The sequence below is a fragment of the Neltuma alba genome, unplaced genomic scaffold (genome assembly GCF_004799145.2).
Source record: "Neltuma alba isolate B1F8T4 unplaced genomic scaffold, ASM479914v2 tig00005853_pilon, whole genome shotgun sequence".
Classification (NCBI taxonomy): Eukaryota; Viridiplantae; Streptophyta; class Magnoliopsida; order Fabales; family Fabaceae; genus Neltuma; species Neltuma alba.
Genome location: NW_021634255.1, coordinates 1 through 10,768, shown reverse-complemented (window position 1 = coordinate 10,768; position 10,768 = coordinate 1). Strand labels below are relative to the sequence as shown.

General features: G+C 32.5%; 2 pseudogenes; one reads left to right on the top strand and one right to left on the bottom strand.

Annotated features, from left to right (window-relative positions):
• Window positions 1-5,163: 5,163 nt before the first annotated feature.
• LOC114748884 (uncharacterized) lies at window positions 5,164-6,618 on the top strand (annotated as a pseudogene).
• A 1,770-nt stretch (window positions 6,619-8,388) lies between these two features.
• LOC114748887 (peroxidase 16-like) lies at window positions 8,389-10,569 on the bottom strand (annotated as a pseudogene).
• Between the last annotated feature and the right edge of the window lie 199 nt (window positions 10,570-10,768).

Below are 10,768 nucleotides of genomic sequence, written 5' to 3'. Positions count from 1 at the left end.
TACTTAATTAATTAATTTATCTCTCTTTCTTTATTTTAACTCAACCTTCATGAATCCCCAGGCCAAGATCATACACATGATCCATCTCCAACTTTGACAGGCTTGTAACACTTAATTTATTTCGATAAATCAAACCCCATTTGTAAGTTTTTAAATATAGCAAATTAAACAAACAGGGGTTTCACTCATTTACAAGACTCTATGTATGGCCATGATCTCATGTCTTTGAATTTTGACTAATTAATATTCCCTCAAGCGAAAAACTTGTAACTCAAGCTAAGCCTATTATCTTATTAATCAAAATTAATGGGCATTATTTATTTATTTATCCTTTCCTTACTATTTCACTGCACCAATTGTTGTAGGAAACAAAAGCGCGCGACAATTCTGAATGACACAATTTTGGTACCATGTCTATTTTTTCTCTGTGTTCATTTTGTCCTTTTTTAATATATAGGACCTCTGTTATTCTTTAAAAGAATAAATACCTATTTTCTTAATATTAAGAAAAGTAGGTTAATTTAGCTAAACATTTAAATGTGCTGATGGATGGACAGAATGTGTTTTTTTTCAAAAATACCCTCATGAAATTTTACTAAAGTAGTTCATTTATTAATTCTTTTTAATAAAGTATAATCAGAAATAAACAATAATTTTGTTAGATAAAAGTAAATTATTTCTTATGACAACGCTTTTATTCTTTATAAAAAGAACAGAGGGAGCAGTTTTGTATTTAGACACAATAGAACCAGGATTAGGGCCTATGCATATACTCACATGTACTCACATGTACGATGAAAGTAAGCAAAGTATGTGTACCAAAAACCGCGCAGTTTAAATTTTTCTTTAATAAAATAATACAATCTCCATTTTTATATTTTCTGTGCGAAAATTTTTTTTTATAGAGATTAAGAAAAAAAATTATATTTTTGGAATTTTGAATAGATGAAAAATATTTTTTTACCAGCTAAATTGAAAAGTATTATGGAATATAAAAAAGAAGAAGCAATATTTCTATGACAAATAATATGAAACCTACAGAGTAGAAATATTATGGGCATTATTTAAGAATGATCAGAAACATAAATTATTATTCGTGGAGTTCAGATATTTGCGGGTCAACATGTCGGATTCGGGATTCCTCATTCTTGAAAGCTTTCAATGAGTTATTTCTAGTCTGAGCTCTTTATTGCACTTTGGCTTTTATGGCAAAATTATGATCGTGATTTTCTTTTTCCTTTTTTTGCTTTTTCTAATTTTTACTTATAAGGAAGTTAGAAAATTTAATTTGTCATGAGATGGACTTTTTAGGGGCTTATTAATAAGGAAGTTAGAAAATATTAGGGGCTTTTATAGCAAATGCTTGATTAGATCAAAATTTTATTTAATTATCATCAAATCAAATTGTGAACCTTTCTTTATCATTAATGTCTAGTTCATCAATTTTATATTCGATGCATCTAAATCTAATCATCATTTGACCAATCTATCTTTTTCTTACTTTTTTTTTTCCAGCTGTCTCATAGATATATGCACATTCTTTGATTCCTAGATGAGCCTTTTGTGAAACGTATATTTACTTGAATGATATTGATAAGAAAATAAATAATACTCCTCCGGTCCTTAATGTAAGACCCATTTAACTAATTTGATTAGATTAAGAAAGTTAGGTAAGTTAGTTAATTATAAAAAAAAGTGACACATTTTTCCTAAAACACCATAATCATCTTTTTTAATACCTCATCTCCCTCTTCTATTTGATTATGGTTGAGGGAGTATCTATAGGGATAATTTAGAGAAAATTGATAAATATGATAAATGGGTCTTATATTTAGGACGAAAACCAACTCAAGAATTGGATCCTATATTAAGGACCGGAGGAGTACTTTCTTTAGTTCTAATTATAAGATTTTATTTGTGATCTATAAACAAAATCTCATAATTAAGATCGGAGGTAATAATAATAATAATAATAATAATAATAATAATAATAATAATAATTCTAGGAGAAGAAGAGAAGGAGACATGCAAAATCTTGATAAAATAGAAGAGGAAGTAGTCAACATGAAAAATCACAAGGTTCGAGAAAAAAGGTGATGATGGGGAATCCCAATGAGATCTGGATTTAGTTCTGAATTAGTTAATTAGAATTTGATTAGACATTAATTCATTAAATTTTAGACGAAATCACATGTACGGAAAAGAATAATCAAATCCCAGAGGTTGAAGTTAATGAAAGAAAGAAAAATGAAAATAAAAAATAAAAACAGAGAGAAAGCTATTGGAATTGGATAACGTAAATTTGTCTGATTGTTGAATTTTGATGATGTTTAGTTGTTGGACAATGACTATGGGTGTGTTTGGATGAAACCAAACCGTGGTTTGGAAAAGTGATTCTGGAGAATAGATTCTGGGAAAAATAGATTCTGTGAAGAATAGATTTTGTAAAAAAGTGATTTTGAGAAGTGAGAGTGTTTGGATAGTTGTTATCAGAAGCACTTTTTATATATACAAATTACTAAAAAAAAGACATAAGTTAATATGATAATTACAGAAAAAATAGATTTTATAATATATTTTAATTTGAAGGAATAAAATTGCTAATAATATGTTTTTTACCAACATAATTAATAATACATAAGATAATATAATTAATAAATAATTAATGTTTATATATATTTATAAAATATAAGATTAAATATATTTATAAAAAAATATGTTTATAAAAAAAATAACAAGATACATATCATATAAGCCCTCACACTCTCCCTTTTTTCTCCAAAAGCAAAAAAATTTTGCTTTTTCCAAAACCATGGTTTTGGTTTTTGGAGGGGGTGTTTGGGTAGATTATTCCCCAAACCATGGTTTGGAGTGTCACCCAAACACACCCTATGTCTGGAATGCCTTGCCACTCGCCAAGCCCCAAAAAACAAAAATTAGGATCTCCTCTTACATGAATTATTCTATAATATACAATAATATTATTCAATTATTCAATTTTTTTTATATACTATATGACTAGATCAAATTTCAATATTGTTGGATCTAATTAGGAATAACTCTTTTAAAAACATTTTCTGCATTCATACAAAATGGAACTCAATAGTAAACAGTCAAAATTCTTCCCACTAAAACCAAGAGGATGTTATTCAATTATTCAATTTAAACATTCAAGTTTAACTTCATTTATGTAGTATCCAATTTTAATTTCTCAACACCAAATTATAGAAGAACATTTCATTTTAAGATATGTTTAGTTTTCATATATGTTTTAAAAATAAAAACATTTTAGATGATCTCAATTTTTTTTCATTCTTTTGAAAATGTACTCTTTACTACGGTAATTATAATTGATTAGTCAATACGAAGTTAATGTTTTCAATAAAAAATATCATTTAAAAATACTGTAATTATATTTTTTTTGGAAGTACCCATGTATATTTTCAGGAGAGGGAAAAACTTCTATGGTTTAAATGTTTCTAAGAGCAGGTAGTATTCCCCCAACATTTTGTAAACTATCCTTTGTGTCAATTATAACTGTGTTTGCCAAAAATGAAAAAAAAAAAAAACACATAAAAGTTAAAACTCTGTGGTCCCCTGGCTTTCCCAAACATTACAGGGAAGCACAAGTATATACAAAAAAAAAAAGGAAAAAAAAAACACAATATCACCTATACGGATACTATATATATATATATATATATATATCCGTCTGTCTCTTTCTCTCTCTAAATATGACACAGGTAAGAGGCACTTGTTCATTCACATACAGACACATTGCTCCTTCGGCCTTTTTAAGTTTTTTTTTTTTTTTATAAAAATGTTTTTCCTCTTTTCTTGCCTGCCTCCTCCTCCTCCTCCTCCTCCTCTCACAGCCTGTCAAGCCTGAATTATTAAACCCACGATTCTCTGTTTTTGCTTCTTTTTAATTAGAGCTGGTGGCTTTCTTGTTTACAAGTAAACAATGGAATGGTATTGACCTGCCAAGAGATTTTCCGCTGTCTCTGAGCTTTCCTTCTCAGGACTCCATCATCATCAGGTGGCCTTCATTCATGCACTTCTTAGAATAATCCGTCCTTCTCTCACTACTGATTCTTCCACAACCCTCACAGAATAGCTTATAACTTATAACTCCCCTGTTTCTCCTTCTCTCACTATGTATAAGCTTGGTTCTGTTAACAAAACTGTGACTTATGGGTAAAAGTATTCCCTTCAAGCAGCAGCATGTTCAATGAGATTCATCACAGAAACCTCCAATTCTGGTGCTTCTTATCTCAGGGTGTGTTGTGTTTGTGTATTATAACTTCTTCCCATAACTGTGAAAGCTTCATGCTGTAATTCTTTCTTGCCGTGTGATGTTTATTCAGTCTCTGTTTGAGTGTCTTCAGCGGAGGTGTGTAGAGGCTTAAAGGTTTAAGCTTATATAAGGAACAAGAAGTGGGATTTTTTTTTTTTTGGTTTTGAATATGTGAGGCTAGCTTCTAGGAGTAGGAGCTGAAGGCTACTATTTTGGCTATGCCTAACGGCCAGATTCCTTGTTTCTTCTGTGACCCCAGCAATGTTTGATTACCCTTTTGAATGTTTCAATGCCAATTCTTTTTGTTCCCTCCTCCTTCACTTTTGGATAATCATTCACGGGATAAACTAGTATCATTTCCTTTTTTAGCTGAATCAAGGATAGCTAAAGACGCAAACCTAATCATGACCTATTCTCAGGACTCAAGTTTCAACTTTCAACATGTGCTATTATTTCTAGTTTCTTCTTGTTACTCGTCAAAGAAACATACAAGACACGGCTATCACAGACAGTACGATGAAACGGATACATAAGCCTAATTGTCTGTTGGCTAGTTTTGGGTCCTAATATTCCTGGGATTTGAGTTTTGAGTTTTGATTAGGCTTTAAACTTTTGGTTAACTAAAGTTTGTTCTCACGTTTCACATTTTAGATTTTCGAGATGATAACCCCATTGAGTGTAACATGAAAAACAGAGAAAGGAGGGTTGTTTTGGTTTGGTTTTCTAATCTACTTCACTTTTTCAATGTACTTGTACCATAAAAGTAAATATTTTCTTTTCAATCGCTGGGGCAACAAAAAGTGCACAGCTCAAAGTGTGATGATGTTGGGAAAGAGCTTAACAACTCTGCATTTTATTATTCAGGCATGGGGACCAAAGTTGAATATTCTGTAAATCTTCTAGCAGCAACCTCAGTAGACAGCAAGAATTTGAGTGCGAAGAGTGTGAGATGTGTGGGAAAATTATCAGAACAACGGGTTGAGCAATAAGGTTGACCAAATTGGAAACAAGAACCTCAAATTTCCTATGGAAAGAATGGTTGACAGAAACAACCTGGAATTCATCAGAAAGACAATGCAGATGCATGAAGACATCTTCAAAACACCAGGTATCCTGGAAATCATACACAGTCATTGAGTCAAGCAAATGTCTTATTTAACTTTTTGTTTCTTTTAATTGTTAGTTTTGAGGCTTTCTTTTATGTTACCTTTCATGATACTTGTACCAAAATGATGTCAGGATCAGTCTATCTGATATGCTTCTTTCTTTCATTCATTGCCTTTTATCATTCTTTAATTAAGTTGCGTGCTTATTCAATGGTCTAAATCCAAGCAGCCTCTCTGTAAGTCAAAATGCTTCTGTCAAATGTTTGATTCTTTTAGTTGTAACAATTATGAATATTATAATTATAATTTGGATTCGTCTGAGATGATAGTCTCAGTCTGAAGTCTCACCCATCTAGACGTTGAGAATCTCTAATAGTCTGTTTAGCTGCTAAGCGATATGTCAGGGCCAAAAGGCAGAGGTCCATCGTACCTTCTGATATAGTGATATCTTTTCAAAAATGAGTTCAGTCTAAAGAGTGTGAAACTGTCAAATGAAGGCCTATGGATAACTTTGATAAATAATGTCTAACAAAAAGATTCCATAAAAAATGCAGGTTGAGGAACTACACAGAGTATACAGAGTGCAAAAGTTGCTGATGGATGAGCTGAAGAAGGAAATCAAACAGAAGAAGAAACTATGGAACCCCATCGATGGAGAAGGTAAGAACCAACCTGAAACAACAAAAAAATCCAAATGGAGCTACAGATTTCCAGGCCCAAAGTTTCAAAGACGATATGTGTTCAAGGGATAGGAGTACTGGAAGCTGCTCAGCAGAAGACATAATCATCAAAAAAGCAAGAGGTTTTGATCTTGAAATGCCTGCTGCTGAAGAAGGCACCTTGGATGAAGGCGAAGCGGGCCCTAGTTCCTACACTGATGAAGAAGTAGAATTGGACTTGACACTAAGTATCGGTGGAGGCAATGAGACAAAGAAGAAGAGGAATGCGAAACCTCATGTGCTTGAGTTAACCAGGAAGCTGAACCTCTGTGGCTCTTTTAAATCAGATAGAATAGGAGAATGCAGTGATCCCACTACCCCAATGAGCAGCTCTAGCGTCACATTTGAAAGGAAAGAAAGGAGTCACATTGGCTTTCTCAAGGTTTAAAGCTTAGATAGAAGTTTTTAGTTTAATGGACTAACTGATTTTCTATGGTTCATGAATTATGTTTGCTAGATCAGTTCTTACTTTATATGAATAAATGGACTTTGTCTACCAGACCACCCCCATCTTCTGTTCCATTTCAGTATATAATTAGTGATGATGAATAGCATTTGTCATTTTCTTCTTCAATCCAATGATATTTGCAGAGTTTGAATATCAAATATACGAAGATTTCTCAAAGAATATGTCTCAAACTGCACTGAATTGAAGTGGGGTTGCAACACTAATCCTGATATGCAGTAATTATACTGTGGTAGCCTGAAAGGAGATTGTCACTGAGCTATTCACTTTTATATCAAAGCCACTCAGTCACAAAATGCATCATTTTTTTTGCTTTTACACAAAAACTGGTTACTTGGTTTCGAGTTTAGTAAGGAGTTTTGGAAGAATGTTGCGAATTATGATCTGATCGGGACAGCGGTATTGATGAAGAACAGAGATCCTCTTTGTTGTTGTGCAGCTGCAAGTTAATGCATAATATAACAAACAATACTCTGGTTTTTGAATGGAGAGGTCAAAAAGATGATGTGAGAAATGTTGAAGGGAAGTAGTACTTGGAGAAGGAGGGGTGGACAAAAGCTGAGCGAGAAGAGGAAGAGAAAGCAAATAGTTAAAGTTGTCGGAAACAACAACCCTGTTATAATGTCATATTCCCATCTGCACCAAACCATTGACGTGACTCTGTTCTGTTGCGTGCTTTTTAATCCCCCATTTTTACCAAGTCAATGCCTGTGCTTTCCCACCTTTTTTTTTTTTTTCAAAAAATTTCATTCGTGAACTATAAATTCAAATCATAGCATCTATGGTTATATATAGTTATGATATAAATTTAAAAAATCTAACTATTGGAAAGTCCCCCCAGTTGGCAAAAGAAAAGAAAAGAAAGGAAAAAAGTCACCCCATACTCATGCACTTATTGGATTATTTACTAATTATTTAAATTATTGCACCAAAAAGATATTATTTATATAATTCGATGAAGGGTTTAAAAATGACTTGCATTTAGAAGAAATAAAAAAGACATTAAAATTAATAGTAAAATACACTATAGTTTCCTCTCTATTTCATCTAATTACTATACTCCATTATATTTAGAACTCATATAAATCTTTCTTTAAATCAATATATTAATAATACAAACGTCTCATCTACTTTCAAGATCTTATTTCCATTCATCTAATTGATGGTTAAATCATAATAATCAAACCAAAATAGCTTTAGAAATTATTAGGTTACCAAAAATAATGCACATATATTTTACTTTTTATTTTAGTTTAAATTTTTAGGTGTGTAAACTTATTCCTTTTTTAATTTTTAAAATTTAAATATAAATTGGATAAAATAATATTTTAAACACGTATGTTAAAAAATTAATGAATTAGAAATTCAATATTTTTCATAAAAAGATAGAGATTGAATATAACGAAAATCTCATAAAAAATCCTGATAAATACTAATTTAAATTAGGAATTCTTATAAACATGTGTTATTATGTTCTTATCAAGTGTAATTTAAACCTAATTAAGGTATATGAATAAAGACTGATTTGAGATTTAGTATTTTTCATATTCTTTTTGTCCAATTCTTCCTTCAATATGATAAGAGATGAGTTAGTCAATATAATTTATGCTTATTTAAATTTAAAATTTTTTAATATAATTACAAATAAAAAAAAAGGAGTATTTGGAACTTTTAATAGAATATTCCTAATTTTTTTAAAATGTAAATATGTATTTTAAAAAATAAAAAGAACGTCCATGTAATCTTATGTAATTTTACCGAAACAAAACAAATTTCACTTTAAAATTTTATTCTCTAGACTAAAAGAACCAACATATGATATCTTATTTCTCAACCAATTTCTTCACAACACTTGAGATCATGAAGAATTGTGGTTATTACAAAATGCACCAGAAAAAAACCTATCAAACCCAGAACGGAAAAAAAAAATTTCGATTAAATAGCACGATTGCACCTTCTCTACTTCTAGTTCACTCTGCTGCAATCAACCCTAATTTCACCCTGCCTTCCAGTTTTAACTCCAACCCTTCCCAACTTGGTCATAGCAGAAACGAAAGCAGAGTTAAAAGCAGCTTCATTAGAAGCAAACAAGTTAACAGTAGCCCTAGATCTTCCATCAGTGAAGAGAACTTGGTCAGAAGTGAAGAGACCCATCCCGTTCTGAAGATTCTTGAAGTACTGGTTATCAAATTTCTGGGGAGTAACAGGGTCCATATTAATGGCGATCCTAGGGTCAACCTTCGAGGGACACATGTTCCTGAGTTGAAAAGCGTATTGAAGATTCAAGGAGGTGGTCTATTCTGTTCCTGGGCTGAAGTTGTAGATCCTGTTGAGAGATTTACTTAGAGACTAGTGAGTGAGAACAAGTATGTGAGCTCCTGATAATGCGACGAGATCAGTTGAGATAGGCACGCCTGGAGAAATGAGAGTTCAACTGATTCAAATTGTGAAAAGGTTGAGGAAGACTGTGTTGAACACTGGCGATTGTGGATATCCTTCCATCACGCCTTCCCAGTTCTACTTCATAGAAGGGCCCCCCAGCTGCACCATTAGTGTGTGTGTGTGTGTGTGTGTATTAGATTCCAGGAAACAGTATCAAACAAAACAACTAAAGCTTGGAAGTCGTAGGCATGTGGCTCACGAGCAGCTCTCATTTGTTTGTTTGTTTGTATTTCCCATTACATTTTTTTTAATGTCTGCTTTGGTATATGTACAAATTTAAATTATACAATACTTAATATAAGAGATAGTTTAACATTCGATTTGGTTTTTAAATATAAGACTTCCAGCTACATGTGTCTCATATTTGTCTTTTTTTTTTAAAGTCGTCATTGTACTAATTGAACATGTCAAAGATTTTATTAAATGATAATTTTAGTTAATACATATTATTAGTAAGGTTATTCTAAGAAAAAATAATACATATTTAAATAAATAATTAATTTAATAAATTTTTTTAATCTACTCAAATTAATTAACTAGCTCTTTATATTGGATAATGAAAGTAGTTTGTGGTTTCACATGCTTTTTTCTCTCTCGAAAGACTTGATTGTCTTTTCTGGAAGTACAGTTTGGAATTTCAAACTGGGTGTTACTCATGTGACAGCAAATATATAAGGGGTGTAAGGAGGATGAACAATATTAAAACTTACTCCGTACAAATTTGTGATAAGAAACTTTCACTTTCAGCAGGTAAGTTGACGTGCGCAGGCACATGAATGGATAAACATTGGTTCGTTTTTTTTTTGGGTAAAAAAAAATAACTATATAAGGATGGCAGGACTCTGATTTATAAGAGATTAAACTAATTAAAATGAAGATAAGCTATAAGTGGGGTAGGTTAGGTTAAACATAAAGAAGAAGAGAGGGTTAAATATATAAAGAAGAGAGAGAGAGATCAATACCCAAGTTGACGACATCCCTTGTAGCGAGAGCAAGAATGTCGGCACATGAAACTTTGTACGGCACTGTGGATCCCTGTCGACGGCAGCCTTGGCTTTGACGACGGTGTCGAACACCCATCTCCGGCGAGAGATATATCATCTGGATGATCCTTCTCTGCGTTCTTTATGCCCCAGCAAACCGATGCATCACTCCCTGTTTTCGTGGTGTGTATATATAAGTATATATTCGTCAGTATATATATAAAAAACTAATTAAAAGATGAATGATCTATGTATGATGCATCTATAAACAGACCCGAACGAAGCAGTCGTGGAAAAGAAGAGTCTGAGAGTGCCAGGAGCAGGGACGAAGGTCTGCTGGAACTTGGTTGATACAGCAGAACGAACATACTTCTCGAGATTAGGGCATGTTTTGCTGTTAGAATCCCTTCCTTAGCTGAGACGACCGAGCAACGTCCACTTAGCAGCAGCAAGAGACACAAGACAATACCACAACCAACCTTGGAGCTTCATGGCTGCCGGCTGCCTTTTATTCTTCTGTGTTGGTGATGCTTCATCAGGATTCTGCGTGTGCCCTCTATTTATAGTTCCACAACGGTAACATGTAATGACAAATCATTCAGGAGTCAAAACTCAATAGTTGGAGATGATTTAGGAAATTGAGTATTTATATATATCCAAAGTCTGCTTCAGTACACCAGACAGTCTGGCTCTCTCGTGAGTGTATAAGATGAGGCTGATACAAGCCACTTTAAGAGGATTTATTTATTGCCAAA